At 35.9% G+C, this 26,307-nt stretch overlaps 1 protein-coding gene and 1 pseudogene across 1 annotated transcript in view; one reads left to right on the top strand and one right to left on the bottom strand.

Moving 5' to 3' along the window:
- TMEM135 (transmembrane protein 135) overlaps window positions 1–26,307 on the top strand; it is a 235,060-nt gene that overhangs the window by 155,937 nt on the left and 52,816 nt on the right. The gene's annotated exons all lie outside the window — the stretch shown is intronic.
- Window positions 18,430–18,576, bottom strand: LOC112642189 (U2 spliceosomal RNA; annotated as a pseudogene).

Here is a 26,307-nt window from a genome sequence, read left to right as displayed (position 1 = left end):
AGAAGTCAGCTTTCTGTGAGGAAGTGGACATCTCCAGACACTGAATTGGCTGGCACCTTGGTCTTGGGCTTCCCAGCCTCTGAACTGTGAGAAATAGACTTTTGTTGTTTTTTTAAGCCATCCGTTGTCTGGCATTGTGTTATAATAGCTTGAATTAAGACAACTGGGAAGGGCTTTTCAGCTTTTTATGTAATGCATTAATATTTCAGGCATCTATTACAAAAATTGGCCTGCAGATCTGCTGCTACTCCAAGGTGTAGGCCAACTACTGTCTCCATGTAGGCTTCCTTTCCATTAAAGGAAAGTCTTTTAATAGGAGTCTTTTTAGACTGGACTACTAGTAGGAGTAGTAATTGAAGTCTGAAATTACAAACTCCTTTGAATTAAATTTATTATTCATTCTTAACCCAAATACTATACTATACTATATTACTATAGTAGATCTAGAGTATTAGCTGAAACCAGGGATTCCAGCTATAAAAACTTCACACCTGTACACCATAGTCATAATTATAAGTTATTCCATCTTATTCAGGCTTGAGATATAAATATATTGGTTTTGAAAATATGAGATTAAAATTATTTGGAGTTGAATATAATTTATAAATGATAAATATAGAAGCTTGAAGCTATTTAGTTGTGAAGACACAATAAATAAGTACTTGCAGATGCTTTTAATAATTATCTTTTGGCTTTATTTGGTTGAGTTATAATAGAATGCCTAGAGAGATTTTTAAATTTGGGAATTATAATGAGTATAGAAGAATGATAAAACTTACTCTGTAATGAGTCCTGATGACTTGTGAATTAGAAATAGCCAGAATTTTGTAGAACACATGAGAGGGCAAATAGCCTCAAATTAAGACTATAATTAATACAATATATAATAATATAATACATATAATATATAATAATTTATAATAATTAAGAATATAATAGATAATTAAGAATTATTTATTATAGAACACGTGAGAGGGCAAATTAAGTTATAATTAATATTCACTATAATATATAATAAGAATATAAGTGTGTGTGTGTGTGTATATATATTTGCTCATTGTAGAAAATACTACCAAACAAAACCTTTTAGAGAATAACTATCACTTTTGTGTGTATCTTTATTGGCCATTTGCTATGTCTTTGTCCATCTTTCTCTCCAGTCCACCTGCCTGCCTTCTCTCCCTCAGTCTTCCTCTTTCCTTTCCTTCCTTTTTCCTTCCTCCTTTTCTTCCACCCTCCTTCACTTGTTTTGTGAAGTGAATATATATATTTTTCTCCTCTCCTTTCACATATATATTTTTATGTTCTCTCTCCAACTTCTCAAATGATATCATATCATTGATGATGAAATGCCTTTTCTTCGCATATCTGCATTAGAAAAGACCAAGAACTTTCTGTGATTAGTCTAAGCAGGAAGGCTTCTTTTTAATGACACATACTTATAGTCACATCCACTTGCACAGGTGCATACAACAAATTATTAGAAGCTGTAGAAAGGATTCTGATACCAGTCTTCAGTTCCTCACTAAAAGAAACTGGTGATAACTCTTAATAATCTGAACATGACTGATAAAATGATTCCAAGCATCTGTTCTTTCAGGTTCTGGAAATCCTCTTCTATATGTTATCCTCTTGTTTAAAGAGAATTATTATTAATCACAGAAAGTTCTTAGACTTTGCTGATACAGATGTACAAATTTGATGCTTATTTTATTGGTTATGAGGAATACTGTAATTCACTATGGTGTTTTCAAGCCTGACTCTTTGTTTCTATTGTTTTCTACCATGTGAGTTCGCTTACAGGTAATTAAAGGGCACTGTAGTATAGCAGGGTTGGTTAAGAGCATGAACTGTGGAGCCAGACTGAATTATGTTTAAATTCTCACTTCAGTCTAGCTTGTTTTGTGATCCTGGCTAAGTTACTTAACCTCTCTGTGCCTCAGCTTTCTCATGTTAAAGTGGTAATAATAATAGTACTTCATGGGATTATTTTAATAATTAAATGACTATCATATTATACACATATGATAAATGTTAGCTGTTTTTATTATTTAAGTCTGAGCTGTAAAGATCACATAGTATATTATTCCATTTATCTGATGTGTCCAAAAGAGGCAAATCCATGGAGATAGAAAGATTTGCATTGCCTATGACTAGGAGACTGCAAGGAGTGGGAGAGGACTACAAAAAAATACAAATGAGTATTTTTTTAATGGTGATGCACATGTTCCAAAAGTAATGATGATGATGGCTACACAAGGCTGGGACTATAAAAATCATTGAATGTTACACTTTAAATACTGAGCTGTATATTATGTAAATTATATCACTTAGTGTGTTATTAAAAAAAACTGATCTGGAAGCAGACCTTTGTTGCACGGTGGCATGGTGTTTCCTGTGTTATCACCATTAAATATACCTCTGGTTGCTACATCTCAGGGATTCTACTGGTTTTTGTGGGCACATAGGCATACACACTGAAAGAGAACATCCAGAAACTTACCTTTTTCTCAGGTGTGTTTGAAAGAGTAGTCCCTTGGAGAATGACAGAATGAAGAATATGCATGTGCACTGCAAGGCTTGTTAACTCTTTCCAGAATTGTCAGAACTGCAGTTGAGAATATGCATGCTGTTAGTTGTGAGACACTACACTTTGAAATTAGAAGGAAAACAAAAGAGGAAGCTACAATAGAAGTCCCAAGTGTATGTAAGATTGCTAATACAACATTGTGCTTAAGTTTTTTTGGATATTTCTGAGTTAGGATGTTAAATTTTTTACTTGGTATTAACTTTTGAAAAGTGCAGTTTAAAAAAGGTCTTAGAGGCTTGCCAACCAAGACAAATTTCAGAAATATATGCAGATATGATACATATATCAAAAGTACTTATTTAATTGGAGGAAAACAGATGAAAGATGAGATAAATTTATTTATATGATATGATAAATTTTATTTATATAGGCTTTTAGTGAAAATATTCTCAAATATAAGTCTAATGCATTCTTATCAAAATGAAAAGTCATAGATTGACATTTAAAAACCGATCATGAGGATTTTTTTTTTTTTTTTTCAAAGATTTTATTTATTTATTCATAGAGACACAGAGAGAGAGAGAGGCAGAGATACAGGCAGAGGGAGAAGCAGGCTCCATGCAGAGAGCCTGACGTGGGACTCGATCCAGAGTCTCCAGGATCACACCCTGGGCTGCAGGCGGTGCTAAACCGCTGCGCCACCTGGGCTGCCTGGATGTTTTTTAAATACCTAGAGAGTTCATTGTTAATGCATTCCAATTTAACTTGAATGAAAATTAAGCTTACAGTTCTTGGAAAAGAAATGATTAGTTTATAACTTGATTATATTTTAATATGTATTTCATAGATTATATTTGATCATATATTGATATTGATTATATTTTGAAGAAGAATTTTGTACTTTGTTTATTTTGGGTGAAGTTTTTCAAGTCACTATCCTTGCCATAGAAAATTATTGAATGGAAGGGCATAGAAGGAAATTATATTAATATTTGTATAATCAATTTTTTCTTCATTTATCTATTTTTTAAAAAGTCACAGCAAAAATTGGAAATATTTGGATTTATTTCGGTCTGTATCCTTAAAATGTCAGATTAAGTCTCCACTCACGAAGGCTTATTTTTTGTGCTGCACAGGTTCAGTGACAGGGCTTCCCAGGGGAGGAAGGACTTTACTTATAGCTTCACTGAGCTGAAATTCACAGTAAAAGAATATTTTTCCACCATGATCAGTTTTCAGCACAGATTCTGTCTGTAATGTGTTACTGAGTCACTGAACCAGGAAGATGTTTACCTGCAAGGTGAACTGGTCGAAATGGGAGAAGCTTTTAAGTTCTAAAATTTCAGCCATCGTCTTCCCTAGAGGAAGAAAAAAGTGGGTCTCCTCCCTTTATTATATATGCTCTTGTCAATCACAAAGCCTCTTTGTGCTGGTGGGGACTGGATGGTGACTTGACTGCTGGCTGTTTATCCTGTTCCTGTCATCCTAAAATGCAAAATAAAAGGAGGAGGAAAACGTAACTTTGGGTTTGTAGGCCTTAGAGAGTAAGTCGCTTGTGGCAGCCTGGGTCCTCTGAATGGAAAGCTTTCTGAAGTGATTTGTTTGTTCATTAAAACAGAGTATGTAATTCTTATGGCTTTGAGCTACTTTGGCACCTTCAGCACGAGAATAATATTTAGAATCAGATAATGGCAAGCAGTTGAGCTTCTCAGATCTAATGTCCTCTGTCACAGAAACATCACGCTCTGATGCACAATTGCTAATTTTAACTTCTGTTTCTTGCCTGAGTGTTAATAAGATGCTTTTGGAATTGGATATCCAATTCCAGTGGTATCATTTGTAATTGTACCAATTGTACTATTTTGCAAAAAACCCTTCTTGCAGGTGTCATTTTAAGATATTTTCAGGGATTCTTAGGAAAGATGAGACTCTCTTTACCTTTTAAAATCACTAGCAACTTCTAGTATGAATCACGTTAGGGAAATCTGTTATAGCAAGCCAACCTTGTTGAAGTTAGAGTCCTAAGACTTTTATAATCATTAAAGTTTCTGAACACTTTGCTGAAGTTTTTGACTGTATTTGGATTTTAGCTTATATCCCTTATAATTTCTATTACATTCTACTGATAGAAGAACTGTGTGAATGAGTATGAGTTGGACTGATATGGCTTTCACCTTAAAAGAATATCAGTTAGGTGAAATAGTGTTCTTTAAGTTATTCTTTAGATGGGATACCTGGGCGGCTCAGCGGTTGAGCATCTGCCTTCGGCTCAGGGCGTGTTCCTGGAGTCCTGGGATCTAGTCCCGCATCGGGCTCCCCGCAGGGAGCCTGCTTTTCCCTTTGCCTGTGTCTCTTCCTCTCTGTCTCTCATGAATAAATAAATAAAATCTTAAAAAAAAAACAAATAAATTATTCTTTAGAAAAGCAGGAAGAAAATAGTTCCAAAAAAGGTGAAAAAGAAAGATTTTGTTGTTAAAATGAGGTATTCCTTTTTATTGATTCCAAAGTACACACTTATTAATGTCCAAGAGGTATAAAATGAACTATTACAAATTCAAATGTCTGATGTAAAAGCTATAAGGGAATTCTCAAACTTTAACGTGTATATAAATCACTTGGAGATTTTATTAAAATGCAGGTGATGATTCAGTTGGTCTGGGATGGGATCTTAGCTTCTGCATTTCCAACAAGCTCCCAGGTGATGCCAGTGCTGTTGGCCCCTGGAATCTCATTGTGAGCAGCAAATCTGTAAGATACCTCAATAGATAAATTATGAGATTAAAATTAAAAGAAAATCTGAAACTTTAATCTTACTGCCTCTCTTGGCAATCTGTTCTAGTAGTTGACAATATATAGAGTCAGGACATTTTCCCTAAATATAAATGTCTGTAGCAAGGGTGAATGGGCTTACCCTAAAGTCCTCTTCCTAGTTGAAAGAGAAAACAGCTATCATATATTTACTTTGGTTGCTTAGGGATTAATAGGTACCCTTTTCTCTATTTCACATTTTTTCAACATCAACTTCTTTTAGCATTTATTGTATATTTTACTTTATTATCCCAGTTTTAGTTGCAAATTATCCGCATAGCATAGCAAGTGACAAGCAAGTTGGCTGGGCCAGCTCTGTGTCACACTGCAGCTCTGTGGGTCGGTTAGGGCAGTTCTGTTCCTCACGTCTTCATTCTGATGCCCTCACCCAGGGGAAAAAAGCTATGCAAGGAAAGCTGTCCTCGTGGCAGTGGAATGAGATTTGTTTTCACTAACACCATCTCCAAATATTAGTACATGTCTATCTTAAGTGCCTTATTAACACACATGTATCTGCTCATCTACCATGGCATTTTCCTTGAGTATGAGTTCTCTAGCTGGGGTTCTGAGTTGTTTTTATTCTATAAACCATGCTTAGAAGATATTGGCTTTCCAAAGCATTCAGCTCAGTTTCCGTGGGGGGAAAAAATAGTCCTTTTTGGACTAATATGTAGGTCAGTTACATAATTACATAAACAAATATAAATTACATAAATACATTTGAGGATAAACAAGTGAATTTTGACCGACATTAACTAAACTGGTGTGAACAGATGCGTATGTGGTCATATTTGAGAGTGGTGGTTTTATCTCTGAGCAGTCAGTATGAATATTAGAGTATTTTACAGAGAGAAAACAGAAAAGTTAAGATAAATTTGTCTTTGTTAAATGTAGTCTCCTAAATGGAGATTAGGTCATTTTTTACAGTAAAGAGCATATTTAAAACATATTTACTAATTTCTAATCCTATACTCTTTACCTCTGCAATATCACCATCCTGGCTTCTTTTCCATTCTTTCAGGATTTCTTCTATGCCTTAAACCCCTCAAGATTTGGCCCTTACCCCCCACTTTTTTTTTTTGGTGGGGAGGGAGGACTTGTTATTTATCCTAGTAGAGCCAAACTTCAGTCACACTTTCCCTGTAGGAATCAGTTTATGTATTTGACATAGATCTCAATGTTTATTTATTCAAGCCTAAAAATAACTGAGGTTAAGGAATTCATGGACTATATGCTGACTCAGTGGTACTTTCAGTTCATTTGACTTGTTGCAAAATTCCATAAACAGAAGTATTTGCCTTTAAAGTGAATAATACCGATTCTTAATGTTTTGGAGGATCATAGATTTTTAGAGTAGGGAGCAAGTCAGAGATTATGTAATATAGCATTGTCCCTTTTCTGGTGAGGAAATCAAATCTCTGAGGATTTTTGTGACTTTTCTTCCCTCAGTCAGCAGTTAGGGTAGAGGTAAAAGAAATTTGAATAATTTGCTTAAAATACCATAAATCGTTTCAAAACAATTGAATATTTAGAAATTTATGTGGGAACATGACAAAAAATTCAGCTGTTTTTGTACTCTTAAATGTACGATGTAATGGAAAGCCCTTTTTGAGAGGAATGATGAAATTAAGCAGAAAGACCCAGAAATTAAGGAAGATAGAAGCTTGGTCAAAATTTTCTTAAGGCCTGTTTTGGGTTTTGTGTATGAAATAGTTTTAACTATAACGGAAATCTCATCTCATGGAGTTATTCATCTTTTTATTTGAATTAATATTTCTGATTATTGCCATTAGAAATTTTTGGAATTCCTTTCTTGTGAGTAGATTTTAAACCAGAAAGGAGAAAAGCTCCTTTGTAGTCAGATGGCTGTGCTTTCGGTCTCTGTGTTTCAATCTCTCTTTCTTTCCTTGCCTTTCTCCCTGCCTCTGCCTTCTCCACCCTGTTTCCTTTTCTGTCTTTCTGTTTTTTGCTTTCTGGTATTTTTTTGTTTTGTTTTATTATATATTGTCAAGGAAATAACTAGAATTGCTTTATGGCACTTACCATTAAATATCCATTATGTCATTTTAAGTGTGACAGATGTGTCTGTGAATGGCATTTTAGAATGGAATTAAATGTGTGTTACTCTGCCCTTATGCATTATTAATAATTCCTTAAGATGAAGAAACTATACATTAGCATATATTTATAGTCATCTCTGAAATTTTATCATGAATTGATCCTGTTTTTATGAAATGTAAACAGATGTATTAAACATTTATTTGAACAGCAGTTTGTACATTTTGAGGACTTCAGTTTTATTGTCTGCAATGTAGTTGCGGCCTTAAGGCTAGTGCATATAGCCAATTGTCATTTAAATTTAATCTTCTAATTGTAAGTTATATTAATTTCATGTAGGATCTCAGAAACATTAAATTACATATTAAACATATTAAACTTTTTCTATGTTTATTATCTTTGAGGACATTATTTTTTTTTTTTTCTATTTTGTTGAAAATGATTCTGGATTTCCAAAGACATTTATAAAAAGAGATTGTTGGGCAGCCCGGGTGACTCAGCAGTTTAGCGCTGCCTTCGGCCTGGGGCATGATCCTTGAGACCCGGGATCGAGTCCCACGTCAGGCTCCCTGCGTAGAGCCTGCTTCTCCCTCTGCCTGTGTCTCTGCCTCTCTCTGTCTCTCTCATGAATAAATAAATAAAATCTATTTTAAAAAAAAGATTGTTATTTTTTAAAGCTCTGAACTATTGTAAATTTCATGAGATGAGTCTTAAACTAGGTTCTGGAAGACAGGTTTTACATTCTTGGTTTTCAGATCAAATTGGCTACAGTAATAATAAGTTACAATTGAAATATGAAAGTGACATAAAGCAGAAACTGGAATGTTACTAACAGCTGTTGCCATAAAAGAGTGGCTAGAATTTTATTGTATGTCTAGAGCATCTCACAAGTCTCTTCTTTTAGCTTCCTGAATTTAGTTCTAGTTCTCCTCTGTTTCATCTCTCTTTAAGAACCAAATATTATTTCCTTTTGTTCCAGAAATAAATTAAAAGAATATTAAGCTGATCACATCCACCTTGCATAACGTTCTGTCTTATCTAAAAGTACTCTTTCCAAGTCATAATTCCTTTGGGTTTAGCTGTTTTTATGAGTTTAATAACATCTAGGTCTGCTGCAGATCCTGACCTCTGCCATCTTTCTAACCCTGCAAATCTAACTAGGTTCCTTCTCTTGGCTGTTGAACTTCTTGTTGAAATTCAGCATGTCTCTTCTTTTCAGCATCATTTCCTTTTTATTTATTTATTGATTTTATTTTATTTTTTTACCCTGTCAGTTAAGTCTGTCCTGTGAGTGGTCATAAACAAGTTGGGAATCATTATATAGGCCACACTTTGGGCGCAGCATGCCTTAGTTCAGTGCCCAATTTTATTTGGAGTGTGACTAGTGGACCCCAAGTAGAACTTGCCTATAGTCTCTTATTTATAACACTTTTCTATAGGAAATAGTGCATAAAGTCTGATTTCTGGACATGCAACATAAATGGAAGAAGTTTTAAATGCTTATGGAAGCTAACAACAGACTAGTGGAAGAGATAAATATCATGAATCTGAGGAACAGACATTTACGTTTTATCAGTTTTGAAGGAGTGATATATTAATAGGAACTTTACAGATCTCCCATGACTTAAAAAAAAAAAATCCACCATACTAGTCAGTGTCTCCCAGAGCTTCAGAGCCAGTTTGTCTTTTTTTTTTTTTTGCAATTGGAGAGGACTGTGGATGGTGACAGTGATGAAAGATGAAATGATTACATCTAGCCTGTATTTACTGAATTCTTACTATGTACCAGGCATTGTGCTGAGTGCTTTTTAAACAGTATTGGGTTAATCCTTCCTAGTACCCACTATAAACTACTGTAGGTACTGATATCTTCTCCATTTTATATGTAAGGGAACTGAGGCTTTGAGAGGTTAAGTAACTTGCCAAGGATTGTGTAACTGGAAATAAACAGAGATGGGGTTTGCATTTGGGTTTTTTCTTTTTCCATTTTATTTTTTATTTTTATTTTTTTTGTTTTTTTTAAAATAAATTTATTTTTTATTGGTGTTCAATTTACTAACATACAGAATAACACCCAGTGCTCATCCTGTCAAGTGCCCCCCTCAATGCCCGTCACCCATTCACCCCCACTCCCCGCCCTCCTCCCCTTCCACCACTTCCCAGAGTTAGGAGTCTTTATGTTCTGTCTCCCTTTCTGATATTTCCCACACATTTCTTCTCCCTTCCCTTATATTCCCTTTCACTATTGTTTATATTCCCCAAATGAATGAGAACATACACTGTTTGTCCTTCTCTGATTGACTTACTTCACTCAGCATAATACCCTCCAGTTCCATCCAAGTTGAAGCAAATGGTGGGTATTTGTCATTTCTAATGGCTGAGTAATATTTCACGTATACATAGATCACAGCTTCTTTATCCATTCATCTTTCGAGGGACACCGAGGCTCCTTCCACAGTTTGGTTATTGTGGACATTGCTGCTAGAAACATCGGGGTGCAGGTGTCCCGGCGTTTCATTGCATCTGAATCTTTGGGGTAAATCCCGAACAGTGCAATTGCTGGGTCGTAGGGCAGGTCTATTTTTAACTCTTTGAGGAACCCCTCCACACAGTTTTCCAGAGTGGCTGCACCACTTCACATTCCCACCAACAGTGTAAGAGGGTTCCCTTTTCTCCGCATCCTCTCCAACATTTGTGGTTTCCTGCCTTGTTAATTTTGCATTTGGGTTTTTTCTAATCTCAGAGCCTATTCTCATTTTCTCACTCTATCTGGCTACACAAGTACTTCCTGGTCTTTTTCACATCATGTAGTATGTAGAAGATGTGCATGGTAGGGAAAATGGCTAAGACTGCTTATAACTGGAGGCAACTGACCTGGAGATGGATACCTTAGAAGTCTCCTGTACTCCCACTGAATCAAGTCAGAGTAAAGAAGGATTTAGTACCTAGTGATCCTGTTCAGTCATTTGTGGCAGACACACCCATTGGGAAGCTCTGTGCTACACTACAGTGTCCCTGTAGAAAATAGGAAGTGAGAGGTAAATGCTTTTTTTCCTAAGTACACAATGCTTCCAAGCTCCCCTTATCATCACAGGCCAGGTGGTGAGAGTATAGATTGGTGATGTGTTCTCAGATCTCTTATATTCCTCTCTTTCTCTTTTTTCCTCTTCCATTATTAATCATTGAGTTTTGTTCATTCAGGAAATATTTATTGAGTATATCTATGTGCAGTGCTTTGGTCGTTAAAAAAGACTGATGGTTTGTCAGAAGAGATGCTACTTCTTGCTAAGGTCTGGATGTTTGTGTCCCCTTTCAAATCCATATACTAAAATTCTAACCTTCAAGGTAATGGTATAGAAGGAGGGGCCTTTTGGTGGTGATTAGACTATGCAGGTGGAACCCTCATGAATGGGATTAATGTCCTTGTAAAGGAGGCTCAAGAGAGGTACTTTGTTCCTTTTGCCATGTGAAGGCACAGCAAGGAAGTTCCAAACCAGGAAACAGATTCTCACCAGACACCAAATCTGCAGGTACTTTGATATTGGACTTCTCAGCCTCTGGAACCGTGAGGCATACATTTCTATTGTTACTAAGTTACTAAGTTACTAAGTTTATGGCATTTTGTTAAAGCAACTCCAGTGGACTAAGACCTTTGTGCATAAGTTACTTTAATGTAGTGGGCGCCGGCAACCCCCAGGGTGGCTCAGCGGTTTAGTGCCGCCTTCAGCCCAGGGTGTGATCCTAGAGACCTGGGATCAAGTCCCACATCGGGCTCCCTGCATGGAGCCTGCTTCTCCCTCTGCCTGTGCCTGTACCTCTCCCTCCCTCTCTCTGTGTCTTTCATGAATAAATAAATAAAATCTTAAAAAAAAAAATAGTAGTGGGCGCAGTACCACACCAGTGACATGAATACAGTACAGCAGACAGGAAGGATACATGATTAGTTTCAATCTGTAAGTGTGGTGGATGTTTCACTAACAAGCAGCATCTTGTCCAAGCCTGGAAAGATTAATAGAACTTAAACACAAGAGGTTAAGAGGTTAGTGATGAGGACAGTAATGCAGATAGAGTTGATAGTATCAGGAAAGACTTAGATGTTGGAATGCTTAGAACAATGTTTACATATTACAAAGAAAGGGAGGGAAAGGGAGAGGAAAAAGAACGCTTATTTGCCTCATTGTTTCTTCTAGTTACTACCTTGCGTCTTTCTTCCTTTGTACAGCCACATTTCTCAAATCATTTGCCCACACTTGCTATTTGTCTTTCTTTTGTGCCAATTTCCACATATTATGCTTCTGAAATTCATTTCACCGAGATCATCAAAGACACCCTGTAACCAACTCTCCTAGGCACGTTTATATCTTATTAAGTCTCTCAACTGGTTGTGACATTGCTGTCCAAGTGTCATCCTTTACAACACTCTGCTTACTTTCCCTGAAATCTTGCTTTTCCTCTCTGTCCAGCCATTCCTCCATCCCCTCTTTGTCCTTCTCTTACTTATATTATCGTTTAAGAGTTTTTCTATTTAATATTCTTTTCTAGGACCTCAGCTTTTCTTACTCTTCATACTCTCTGCGGGTGCTCTTACATACTTCTCTGGGCTCAGTTACCATTCATATACTGACCACCCCTTCATCTGTATCTGTGTCACAGATCTCTATCTCTCCTAAACTGCTTACTTATCTCACTGCCCCTCAAAATAAATTTTCCCCAAAGTGAACATATTGTCTCTGTCTCAACCCCTCCCCTAACTTCTTCTCCCCCAAACTGTTTTTCTTCAAGTGTTCATTTCAATAAATGGACATGCCACGTATCCAGTTGGCCCCAGTTGGAAATTTGGCCACCATCCCAAACTTCTCCTTTTCAATTACTCCGATAAATACAGTCACCAAAAATGGTCTATTTTGCCTTAATAAATGCTGAATCTCTGAGACTCTCTCCATGCTCACCGCTGCTGCTCTACTCCTTAATCAAGGCTTCCTTTGCCTTCTTATAGGTCTGCACGTGTCTCTTGTCTCACCTCTCCACTTCACTCAGAAACCAGAGAGTGTTCTGATACTGTGCTTCTGGTTTAAAGGCATTCAATGAATTTCTTGCCCCCAGAGTAAAGTCTAAACTCTTTCAGATATTAAAAGGCTTTCATAATGGTCTGGTCCCACCTGAGAAACTGGGAGTCCGGTAGTTGGAGTCTGTTGCTTGGATTTGGATACCACTTTGTGTGGTATTGGACAAATTACCTTTCTTTTGCCTCATTGCTTTGCTTTGTTAAGATGGAGTTGATGATAAAGCCTAGGATTATTACTAGGATTGAATGAGTTTTTAGAACAGTACCTGCTACATAGTAATTAGCCAATAAATGTTAAGTCTTATTGTACTTGTTACCTTACCTATATCCATTATTGAAAAAATCCAGTCTTAAGGCATCACTTAATATGGTCATTCACTGGTTAGAGCACAAGGATTTCTCTGATCTCAGCAGATGTGAGGAGCATGAGGCAATTAGTGATTATTGCACATACGTACTAGCAAAAAGTAAATGGTTTATATGCTGGGTGCCCAAGGTGAGGATAGACATTTGAACACCATTGAATTTCAAAAGAGGAAGAAGATATTTTGTGAAAATTTGACCAGTCCTTTAAAAAGATGATCAGCTCAGTGGTAGCTGCAGCAGCTAACCTTTATTGAGCTCCTACTATGTGTCAGGCGCCGTGTTAAACATTTTATGTGCATTATTTTCCTCAAAAGAGCTTTCAGAAATATTACTTGTAGCCTGTTTTACAGATGAGGAAACCGAAGCATTAAAAATGAAGCAGTCCTATCAAATGTAGAGCTGGAATTCAAATCCAGATAGATGACCAAGAAGTCCTCCAGTTACTCATTTTTTCAAATGTTTTTCCTTATCTGTCACAAGTTTTTTGAGGCAATATGTGCAAATACACAAAATCTCTCTCTCTTGTAGTGTTAAAAAACAATTTAGTTTTTTCATCCTGACATTATTTTAAATGTATATAAAATATGATATATTTATCCAAGCTTCTCATGCATAAAATATATGCTTCAAATAAATTATAGTCTCAGCATGTAGAAAGATAAAAATTCCAAGCATCAGTCTTGTAACATGAAAGATTTCAGGAATCAATGTTCAAATGCAAAAAACAAATACATAAATATTTGACATGTTGTGTTACCTCAGGCTTTTAAGGGAAACATTCTGAGTTTAGAGGAGCTTGTGTTAAATATGTCTGTCACTTTGGCCTTTTGTACTTTTGCAAATGTAAAAGAAGAACTAATATCCTATTGACAATTGAGAAGTCCTGTTCAGGCTTGATTTAATCTGGCTGTGTAGGCTTAGTACATTTCATGAAAGGAGAGCATTTGGATAGAGCTTTTGTCTGAAGATTGGGGATGTTTATATTGGGTTTTTATTTTATTTGTGATAGACTTTAAATGGTGTTACAACAAGTACTATATTTTCGAACACCAAGCACGTTAGATTCTCTTGTGAAGATAGATTGGCTTTGGTAGTGGTAATACTTTTTTCTTTCATTTCATTGGAAAAGATTATCCAACAATTATTGTTGTTCATCTCAGATTTAATTTGGTTTCATGCATACCAATTGTATGGTTTGCTTTTTGTTCTTTCTTTTAAAATATCTTTAAAAATTAATTTTGATGTATTTTTTTTTGATAGCTTGCCCTAGCAGGCCAAAACCATGAAAATTTTTCGCTTTTCAGAATGCTATAGTCTATTGTTCTGTTTCTTTGATAAAGAGATATAAACTGTGTTTTCAACTGTCAGGATGTAAGAATGTAGACAACACAATTCACAAGTTAATTGAGCTCTTTATGAAGAGACTATGACTTACTGCCTTTTACTAATACCAGATAAAAGAAGGCTTTTTCTTTGATGATTTTTCTTACGGACATATTTATTTGTATTAGTTAGTATGTTTGTATTTCAGGTGACTTCTGGTCCCCCTGCCCCCTTTAAATAACATCTTGGAAATTAAGTGTTGGAGATTGGCATCTCTTTTCCACTCTTTATATTTCTATCAGTGATTTAGATCATCCATCCTGACAATTTTAGTTTGAATTAGGAGTGGGGGAAAATGTAACCTTTTGAACATACGGTTCGTAATTTTGTAGGGGAATGAGCACAGGCTTTAGACTAATCTGGATGTAGATTCCACTTTTACCATTCACTGGTTGTGCAACTGTGAGCAACTTACTTAATCTCTTGGAGCCTATTTATTCATTCATAAAATATCAATAATTTCTCCTTTGCTGCTTGTCTTGAAGATAAGAGATACTGCTACTGCTGATAAGGCCTCGTTCAGTGACTGACACATAGTAAATACTCAGTAAATTTGTGGGGATTATGCCTCTTCTGTGAAGAAGATATTTTATCTTAGCCTGAGGAAATATCTGTTAGATTTTGTAGTAGTTATTAGTACTAATCACTGAATATTTCCAGATTTCTCCCCTGACCTTGGGTTACATGGTAGGAGTGTATTTTACTGACCCTTGTAGCTAAGTGTGATGGGATTAGGGCCAAGGGATATGAATGAATGTGATATATGTATGTCACTTCTGGGCAGAAGCTTTTAAGAATTCATATATCAATTACCACATCCCCTATTCCTGTCTCCCTAATCTAGGAAATGTGTGTCAAGATAGAGCACCCATCAGCCTGGATTCCTGACTAGAATGAACAGAGCTCTCCTGCTGAACTTGCAGCATGAGCTAGAAATAAACTTAACTGTATCATGCCACTGAGTTGGGGCTATAGTTCCTTACTGCTGTAAAATAATGTCCTGAATGAGACAGAACTACTCCGAAATTGTGTGCAGTTTTTATCTGAATGAAGCGAAATATTTACTTCTAAATGAAGATTTGACCTTTAGAAAACACAAATTGCTTATGATTGTTCTTTAATGCAGAATTAATCTTGAACACCCTGACCTTTGAAAACAGAATATATTTTATAAGAATGTAGTGCTTAAAAGCATGTTGGAATCTAGAAGTTACTTTTTTTTTTTTTTTTTTTAATTCTTTGAAAAGGAGCAAGGGAGGAGAGGGCGGGTGGGGGGAGGGCACTAGTGGGAGAAGCAGACTCCCCACTGAGCAGGGAGCCCCATATCAGCTCAAACTCCAGGACTTTGGGATCACGACCTGAGCTGAAGGCAGATTCCTAACCAACCAAGCCACCCAGGCGCCCCAAGAAGTTACATTCTTAATGAGTATAGCATGAGGATGGGGTACATTGCTAGGCAGTAAAGCCTCTGAGTTTCATTTAATGTGGAGTACCCCAGGCCTGGTAACAGCAAGAGTAGCTCTTTAACACCACTGAACACTACAGGTCCTGAGAGAAAGGTAAAAGGCTAGGAACAGTAGTTTAAGATTAATGGTATTTCATAATAGTTGTTGCCACTTGCATTGCTAGCATGATTGCATATCTAAGCATCTGCTTTGCATGCTTAGGGGGGTTGAGTGAGAATGTGTACCACTTGCTCTAGCTGCTTAATCTTGAGCAAGTTCTGTAATTCTTTTGGTTTTGTTCTTACCCAGAAAATGGGCAGCGTAAACCCTATTGGTGATGTAAAGATATGAGCTAAAGTATTATGGGATAACATATTGAATGTTTAGCTCTGTGACTATAATTTAGAAGGGGCTAAAAATATGGAGGTTTCTATCCCCTCTTGTTAGCTGCATTTGTTGTTAAAGGTGGTGCTGATGCATTATTAAGACTTTTCTTTTTCTATATGATTTTAGAAAGGAGTAAGACTATTCCTTTTCTTGTGAGTAGTATCCTTTATATAATCCTTTTGTTTTCTGTAATACCACGTAAAACTCACTAGACTATGAGTTTTTCTTTTTTTAAAGATTTTATTTATTCATGAGAGACACAGAGAGAGAGAGAGGCAGAGACACAGGCAGAGGGAGAAGCAGGCTCTATGCAGGGAGCCCGACGTGAGACTTGATCCCGGGACTCCAGGATCACTCCCTGGGCCAAAGGTGGCGCTAAACCGCTGAGCCACCCGGGCTGCCCTAGACTGAAATTTTTGAAGGAAATGGACTCTTTTTTAAATTCTGGAAGCCTATCGAGTATCCTATCAAAATAGGTCCTCATTTCTGTCTATAGAATAGACCCTCGATAAGTGGTAGGTTAGATACAGTTTCTTCAGTTATCCAGCAGCATGATTATCATGCTCATATTTATGCATATAAATTCTGCATGTCTAATATAGAGATGTTATTTCTTGACTTACCTATATAAATAGGTACTAGTCTAGAAATTTTCTGTTAAATTACATTGTCAGAATGCTGTTTGCTTTCTGATAATGAAAGATTGTTGATGAAGCAAATTTCTCATATCCTAAACTATTTTGTCTATTGTCTTACATTTGAAAACATCTTGATTTCTTGTTTAGGACTTTCTGAATATTGGGATCCCTGGGTGGCGCAGCGTTTTGGCGCTTGCCTTTGGCCCAGGGCGCGATCCTGGAAACCATGGATCGAATCCCACGTTGGGCTCCCGGTGCATGGAGCCTGCTTCTCCCTCTGCCTCTGTCTCTGCCTCTCTCTCTCTCTCTGTGTGTGTGACTATCATAAATAAAAAAAAAAAATTTTAAAAAAGGACTTTCTGAATATTGTTGCCATGTGAGAACAGAGGCAGTATTCATCTGAAACTGCAGCAGAAGTTAAAAAAAAATCCTACAATTGCAAATTTATCCTGATCTATGTCAGGAGACTTGGTATACATTATTGATTCTGTGGAACTGACAAAATTTATAGATTTACAAATTTTCTATGATATGTAGATATGTACATCATATGTGATGTGGTATGTAGTTGAAACATCTTTGGTGACAACTGCCAGTGTTAGAAACAGTTTAAAAACAAATTTTAGTTTAGTTTTAGAAATCACCTTCTTTTTTTTTTTTTAAGTAGTCTTTGTATATTCTTTATTATTTCATGCCATGTAAGAATTGAATTTCCTTCAGAATGTATAGTTCTTGAGTAACTAATGCTACTTTTTTTAGCATTTAAATGACAGTGTATTAAATTTTGAATCATTTGAAGTGATACCATAATAAAATTCTAATGATCAAGTTATTGTTTTAATGGTATATTGCACCCTAGAATTTTGTTCAATAATAAACAGAATAAAGAGTATGAGTGACACAAGTATGAAAAAGGGCTATCCTTTACAAAGTTTATAATAGAAAACATACACTCTTGCTGAATGGACACATCCCTGAGCTGATAAAATATTTGTTTTATAAAGCAATTACTCATGTTTAAATTATAACTCTGAAGTAAAGTTTTCCACAAGTACATGAAAGGTTTCCTGTATTGCACACTCATCGCTCCTGGTAGTACTGTCTTACAACAGGGAAAAAAAGAAAATATTGTTTTCATATATTAGCTAGACTGAAGGTGGCATGTATTCGGGAGCCTGGGTGGCTCAGTCAGTTGAGCGTCTGCTTACAGCTCAGGTCATGATCCTGGGATCCTGGGATCCTGGGATCGAGTTCTGCATTGGGCTCCCTACTCATTAGGGAGTCTGCTTCTCCCTTTGCCTCTCCCCTTCCTCCCTGCTCATGCTCTTTCTTTCTTTCTCTCTCTATATCTCTATCTCAAATAAGTAAATAAAACTTTTTAAAAATGATGCCTTGTATTCTTTATGTCTTTCTTTTTTTTTTTTTTTCCTTTATGTCTTTCTTTATTCTCTTTTTTATAAAAATGTATAGGGGAATCTCTGGGTGGCTCAGCAGTTTGGTGCCTGCCTTCGGCCCAAGGCATGATCCTGGGGTCCCGGGATTGAGTCCTGCATCGGGGTCCCTGCATGGAGCTCGCTTCTCCCTCTGCCTGTGTCTCTGTCTCTCTCTCTCTGTCTGTCATGAATAAATAAAATCTTTTTAAAAAATCTTAAAAAAATAAACATAAGAAAATGTATAGTTTTTACTTAAAATGTGCATTCCCTCTACCCGCCCCGCCCCGCGTGTTAGATTTCTGTTTATTTAGACTTAGTTTAATGCATCCAATAATACTAGTGTAATGAATGTTTGGATTCAAACTCAAGATAGATCTTATCTTCCTCAATATTAAAAATGTGTAGCTTTTTTTCTACCTATTTTATTCCACACTTGATCTTAGCCAAAAGGCCGAGAAGCGATCTACCTATTTTATTCCAATAAAGATATTTATAGTTAAAAGATGGCTATGGTGTTTGTCACAAATTTTCAGTTATTAGAAAAACTAAGAATTGAAGGTGAAATTTTTTATCATTTAGATAATAAAATGAATAGTACTGTATTAATTATATAGGGGGAAAATACTGTTAGTGTTCCACAGCTACAGGTCTGAGAGTTGGGTTATATAAGAGCTGAGTGAACATCTGAGTCCATATGTACTGCCTGGAAAACAGCCAGTTGCAGCTCAAACATTTCCTCATAATGTTCATTAACTTTTCATAGAGAAAGTGTTTCACACTTAGATCAGCTCTTTTAGAAGGAGGAAATTTAAAGCTAGAACAAATAATATTTAATGCTCATTTTTATAGACCAACTGTGAGAAACCCAGCCAAAAGCCAAGATTTTCAGCCCTACACATCTGGTCATGATGATTTTGGAATCTTTAAACACTGATGATATGTCTTTGTTATGACTTTAGAATATATTCTGGCCAACTCATTAGGCAGGTATGGAAACAAATCCTGAGTCAGACCAAGTTCCTATCATGCATGAAGAATACTGGACTGTTTTCATCCTGAAAGAGAAAAACAATTCTGTGGATTGTTTCATGGAGCCGTTTTGCCATATTATACATGAATGGAGTATAATACTCCTTAGTGTTTTCCCCTCTTCTACTCTTTTTCAAAAAAAAAAAGAAAGAAAGAAAAAGAAAAGAAAAATCTGTTTCCTTTCATTTGTATGCTACTTTTCCTTATTTTTAGACCAAAGTTTGATAAACACCTGAAGGCTTGAAAATAATTCATATGCATCATTTATAAAATATTTAAATATTCTCTTAAAGACATGTTTAACCTAATCAGCTGTCATTTTGATATAAAATTTAAAGAAAAAGTCATGTTTACTTTAAAATAATCTTTAGGTAGCTTGTATGTTGTGCCAAATAGTATAGTAATAAGTTATCTCTGAGATTAAAAGCAAGAGTATAGGTTATTTTGTTCATTTCATCTCCTGGATCATAGCCTTTTATTAAAATACTTTGCAAAAAATATCAGTGACCATTATATGCATAGGGAGGATTCATTTCTCATTAAGCGTCTTCTCAGTTTTATAGACTGTTCCTTGAGAGACTGAGAAAATAATTTAAGATCTTTATATATGCATTTACTGAAGAATAGTATCCTGAACTATCTATTGAATATATAGACATATCTAAAAGACTTTATTGAAAACCTTTCTTTTTTAAGCAAAGATTGAATGTCTTCCATGACTCAGAGTAATGAAAAAGGAAATATTTATTTTGAGGATAAGCCAATTTATATATTATTGGACATAACACAGACCACCCAGGCCTGAAGCCTACTGTTTATAGTTAAAGATCTTAAATCTACATATGCTCTTGATGAGCAAGAGCTATCTTTGTTCCAACTAGAAAGTTTTATGTCTACAAAGGGTAATAATTTCATGTTTCTCCCCACCACCCTTGGCTAGTAAAATTCTGTCAAGATTATTTCATTTACACAGGGGAAAAGATTTCCTTGGACCGCAGTAATTAATAACATTTCCAAATTTCATCTGTCAAGGGCTAATGTTTAATATTGTTGGAAAACACTGCGTTATATTTGTCTTCAAAACCAGTTTCTTGTATAAATATGTGTGTGTATAAACAATGTAGCTGACTTGTTTTTAGTGTAAAATTTATACCTTGATTTGAAGCTTCATTCTTCTCTACACAGCTGTCAAATCTTAGAATTCTTCAAAGATTGGTTCTAGACTCTCTTCTTTTTCTGTTTTCTCATTGTGAATAGCTTATCCTATGTTCTTAGCTTTAACTACTATCTAATACAGTAGGAGGGAAGAAAGAGAAAATGATACAAAGCAGAAGCTGTTGGGCATGAATATTCTCAACTTTTCACTGAGAAGTCATGTCTGGTAACTTCTGTGTTTCTTAGTAAAAGTAGAAGGTAGGATCTTTGATGAAACTAAGAAAAGAGAGTCAAAGGCCTGAACAGAATTTGGAGGATTTGAAATTCTTGTTATGTATAGATCAGAGGAAAACATAGGATTGCTGGGCCATGTTCAGGATCCGTTGAGCAGGGTTATTATATTTTGTTGTGTAGTTTTCCCTAGTAGCACATATCAGCCTCATTATATTTATGGAGAAAGTAGTCAGTTTCATGATATTTGTAGTTTTGCCAATGGAGACGATGCAAGAACTGAATGGGAAAGGAGTTTAGGTCATACAATGTTTCCTAGGATCATGGAATTTAAAATGGATTAGAAGTGTAGTGAAGAAGAAAGCGTTGATAGATGGGAAGCACTATGAAGCTAATGAACTGGAAGTCTCTTAGGAGACCAGAGAATCTCCATGGTGGGAATAGTTCATCAAGACAACTGGAAGTAGTAAGATGGACTGCTTGGATTTATGATCCAACAACAGCAAGGATGGCAAAATTATGGTAATAACTGTAGAAGTAGATGGCTGAGCTAACATGTAGTTACTCGCTGGAATCGAGAAGGGCAGAGGACTGCATGGATCACATGTGTGGACATGGAAGTCACTCGGAATAATGGAAGGTTTTTGTTTGTTTGTTTTGTTTTGTTTTTTAATTTTTATTTATTTATGATAGTCACAGAGAGAGAGAGAGAGAGGCAGGCAGAGACATAGGCAGAGGGAGAAGCAGGCTCCATGCACCGAGAGCCTGATGTGGGATTCGATCCCGAGTCTCCAGGATCGCGCCCTGGGCCAAAAGCAGGCGCTAAACCGCTGCGCCACCCAGGGATCCCTAATGGAAGGTTTTGGAAAGACAGTCAAGTCCCAAAGCCTTTGATGTCTGTGGGAGAATGACAAGAGATTAGTAGATATGACAGTGATGAGGAGGCAAGAGGGATGGTATGACTGAATGGCATGAGCCTCAAATGCTCAAGACATTTACTAAAGAATTGGAGATAAATGATATAAAGCTAGAAATAGTGAACAAGGAAGAATGTGATTAGTAAACAAATAGCCTTCATTTGAGAGGGCTGTAGGACATATATGTCTTTACGGGATAGCTAGTTTTCATTGGAGATAGGCCAAGAAAAAAAAAATGCACACACACTGAATCTTTTCAAGATGGAGTTAAAATTATAGGACAACACACAAAGTAGTAGTATGTCCTCAGTGAAAGGTGATTTATTGAGTAATAAAGTTGATTGAAATAGCAATATTATGTCCTAACCCCATTGGGTTTTCATGTGTTTTGGTGTTTGGAATGGAGTATACCTACTACAGGTGGACTATCACAATCTCACCATTAAAGAGATGAAGTCAAGAGTGCTAGGATGGGTAAGAGAAATGATTAGAAGTATGGGTGAAATTAGTGCAAAATTTATATGTCAAATGAAACATTCACTGTCTAAGGACTGTAGAATTCTATTTGTTAAAATGGTAAGCTGATTATGCACATGTTGGAAGTAAATTTTCCTGAATGTCTCATGCTATTTAAAGAAAAGGCTTCAAAGTTTTATATTCTTTGAGTTAATGATCATATGATCACGCTTATAAATTACCAAGATGGTATAAAAATTGCTTCTTCTTTAACGATTCATTTAAATTACTGAGTGATAAAACTAAAAAATTGTTTTCTCATTGAATGATATCATTATCCTTTCCTGGGAATATTTTTTAAAATCTCGTAGTGAAATAAATTTTCTCTTATTAAATAGATATATTTGGCTGCATCCATCTTCCAGTTTTGGACTCTGTATATATTTGAGAAAAATCTCCGTGTTTTGAGCAGTTTCCTCAAATCATTTAGTATTGAAATATAAATTTATAATCAGGGCTATTTATTGTTATTATACATATCAGAGGTAATCATGTAGCTAACATATATATAGCACTTATATTGTCTCACATGTTAATTACTGTACATGTATTAATACTCAATCCTGTGGGGGTAGGTACTAATTATCATCATCTCACTTTTACAGATGGGTAAACTGAAGGTACAGGGAGGGTAAACTAACCTGTTGATAAGTAGCAGAGCCAGAACCTGGACCCAGCTGTCTGAATCCAGAGTTTGTGATATTTACCATTAATGCTAAATTATTATATGTGATATCTGGAAGAATATGGCTCATAAAAAAATAAAACTTCTCTTTTACATTCTTTTTTTTTAATTTTTTTTTTTAATTTTTATTTATTTTTGATTGTCACACAGAGAGAGAGAGAGAGAGGCAGAGAAATAGGCAGAGGGAGAAGCAGGCTCCATGCACCGGGAGCCCGACGTGGGATTCGATCCCGGGTCTCCAGGATCGTGCCCTACATTCTTTTTCTTATTTTTTTACTCCCTGTGGATTATTTGGGATTCAGTGTTTAAGATTGAAGAACCCAAATACAGTGGCTTAGATGTGAGAGAAATTTATTTCTTATATAAAAGAGGACCTGAGGTGGGCAGTCCAGGGCTAATATGGTAACTCAACAGTCACTGTGTCCAGTCCACTATCTGTTTCATCAGCCTTGTGAATGTATTTTCTTCTTGAGATCACTTCCTGTACTAGGATGGCTGCTGGAACCCCAGCCACTGTATCTGGCTTATAGGCCAGAAGGGAGATGACTGGTGAAAAAAGAAAAAAATGGACCCATTGTATCAAAATCTGCTTTCTTTAAGCAAAGCCCCGCACAACACTTTTGCTGTCATTTCATTATTTAGAATTTAGTCATATGGCCATACAAGCTGGGAATTTTGATGTTTTATTCTGGGTAGCAGTATGCCTAACTAGACAATGGATTTCTGTTATTTAGAAAGGGAGGATAGATATTGGGTAAGTATTCAGCAGTCTGTGAGACACCATCCTTGGTGTCCACATCTTTTCCTCCTGATCTTTTAACTGATTTTTTTTTTTTTAGATTTTATTTATTTATTTATTCATGAGAAACAGAGAGAGAGGCAGAGACATAGGCAGAGGGAGAAGCAGGCTCCCTGCAGGGGAGCCTGATGCGGAACTCATCCCAGAAGCCCAGGATCATGACCTGACCCAAAGGCAGATGCTTGTACACCGATTTTATCAGAACATTTTGGACTGGAAATTGAATTAACAGACATAGGCTAGGAGAAGGATTGAGAAACAGTAGAGTGGGGATTTGGGGGCACTCATGGCATATGGTGACAGTAACGCAAAAAGCAAATTGCAGAGGGCACAAGTCATAATTGCTGTAGTTACCCTTTAGAGTAAAATGCTTCCATAAAGTGATTAAGTGGAGTTTGATTGTATAGTCACATAAAATAAGTGTTATTAACACGTTAATAAAAAGCAGTGTTTTTTAAAGCAATGTTTTTAAATTGGGCTTCTTGTCCTTACATGGGAAGGGAGTGGATGAAAAATTCTCACTTTGTTTCATTTATTTAGGTATGTAGGAGAAGATTGATTATTGGACCAGGAGAGTCCTAAATGATCAGAGAGAAATTCTTTTCTAATTCTCCCTCTTTCTCAGGAGATAAGCTCTCTTGTCCACCCCCCTTTAAAGAGTGGAGAATCTGCTATATCTGATTTTAGATGGAGTTGTGGAAGTTTTATTATTTGGAAAAAGAAAAACAAAAGTATTTTAGAGGAAAAACATTTCATTGGAAAAGTTTTTTTTTTTTTTTTTCCAATAGTTAAGTAAGTAAATAGTAAGCTTCCAATAGTTACTTAAGTTTGTTTCTTGTTTTATTCACAGCTTGGATTTCATGATTGCTTTTGGCAATACTTAAAGAGTTTTTATGAAAGTAGAGAATATTATGCATGGTATGCATTAAAAAATATATAAAACTAAATGTCATGATCCATATTCTTATTTCCCTGTAAGACTGTGTGCTGTGGAATACAGGATAGCTAGGTAAAATCTTGTTGATTTCCAGAGGAGATTAAGTACACCTACTTTTTTTTTTTTAAAGATGGTCTGAATATGAATATTTTCATGACTTGTTCATTCTACACACTCTATCGACTATCACATTTGAGATGACTTAAGTTTCCAATTAGGATTTGAATTAGAATGAGAAAACGTTCTATGTCTTTATTTCAAGAATGTGTTAGGAACCAAATTCTGACCTTAAGGGTCAAAGATACTGGATGGATGATCATGGATTTAACAAGGAATTCTTTCCTGTCTCCTCTTTGCTATTGTGTTTTTTTCTCTTGCTGCACAATCAGTAAACCCAGTTTCCTAGTGTTATTCATGTTCTCTATTTGTTTTGTTTTGTTGCTTGTGGAAACCTGATTAGAGCTTTTGAGAGTGAATTTGAGTCAGAAGTGATTTATTTTGTGTATCTAAGCTGGATTCCAGCTGTTTGAGGTTTTTCTCTTAGAAGTCTAGGTTTCACAGAGCATCTAGATGGAAAAGACAATTCTGGTTAAGATGCCTCTCCTAGTCTTTTTAAGCATTTCAAATCCTTTGTTTTTCTACATTTTGAAGAATTTGACTTAGATTTTTGGTTAATCATTAGTATTTATGCTTAAATTCATTAAACTGATAGAATTACATTCCAAAATTTGCTTTTAAAAATGGTTAGTTTTAAGGACGGATTCTGTGTATTTTTTTAATTACTTGCACTTTTCTAGTTTCAGTTAAGCAAATTAGTAGAATTTACTCCAAGAAAAGTACTACAGTATAGATCAAAGAACATTTCCTTAGTACCTCTGATTCAGAAATTACAACCTCTCGAAACGTGAAGAGAAAGAGGTCATTGTAAATTTGTGAATTAGGCCATGGCTTTCAGGGCTGACTCCAGACTTACTTGAAATGTCTTCACGAGTGTAGCTTAAAACAATCTCTGCCCACTTCCCTCAAAGCTTTCCTCAATGACATTTCACGGCATAATTCACAAATTTACAATGACCATTTTAGCTCTGCCTACCAGTAAGGGGAGTAACTGGCAGAAGAGTGAGAGCAAGGTCCTCAGGGAATGTGGGAAAGAAAATCAGACACTGAGAGGGTTACACTTTTAGTGTTCAGCAACTCTCAGACCTGAGAGTTAATATGACCATGCTGTAGTCCAGGAGTTGATTACTTGAACCCAGTAAGATTATGATTATATGTATATTTACTGCTGGTGTGTGATTTTCAAGGAGGGCTTTTCTTCTAAGGATTATAGTCAAGAAGGAAACAATCATAGATGGCCTTTCTAAAATGTAAGCAGATAAGCAACCTGATACAGCAAGTGTCATGAGAAGTATTTTATAACTGGGAGTTCACATAAGAAAAACAGAATTGAGATTTTCACAGATGCTGTCAGTGATCCCATTTATTCCATCCAAAGCTTTTGGCTTTTCAGAGTCTGAGTTCTGTTTTGATTAGGTCTAGAATGGCATAATAGAACAAGTATAGGATTTAGAGTCAAAAGTCTTAGATTCTAATTCTGGTTCTCATCTAATAATTTATTAATTTAACAATCTGGGGCAAAACAGTTGTCTTCCTAAATCTCAATCTCATTTACCTATAAAATAGATATTGTGAGGCTCAAATAAAACACCATATAACTATTGTTACCACTTACCCGTGTTCTTTTTTTTTTTTTTTTTTTTCTTACCCATGTTCTTATTCGGGGTTTTTTCCTTTTAGCCTTCTTGACAGCATCTGACTTCAAGGGTGCTGTCCTTTCCTAGTGCCCTTTATTCTTTGCCATTTACTCTTATTATCATTTTAGGTCTTCTCCTTCCCTTGTCCATTGATATGTGTTCTTCCAAGAT

This window comes from Canis lupus, chromosome 21 (genome assembly GCF_003254725.2).
Source record: "Canis lupus dingo isolate Sandy chromosome 21, ASM325472v2, whole genome shotgun sequence".
In the NCBI taxonomy this organism is placed as follows: domain Eukaryota; kingdom Metazoa; phylum Chordata; class Mammalia; order Carnivora; family Canidae; genus Canis; species Canis lupus.
Note: the sequence above shows the minus strand (reverse complement) of the source record. Positions and strands in the feature narration are given on the sequence as shown.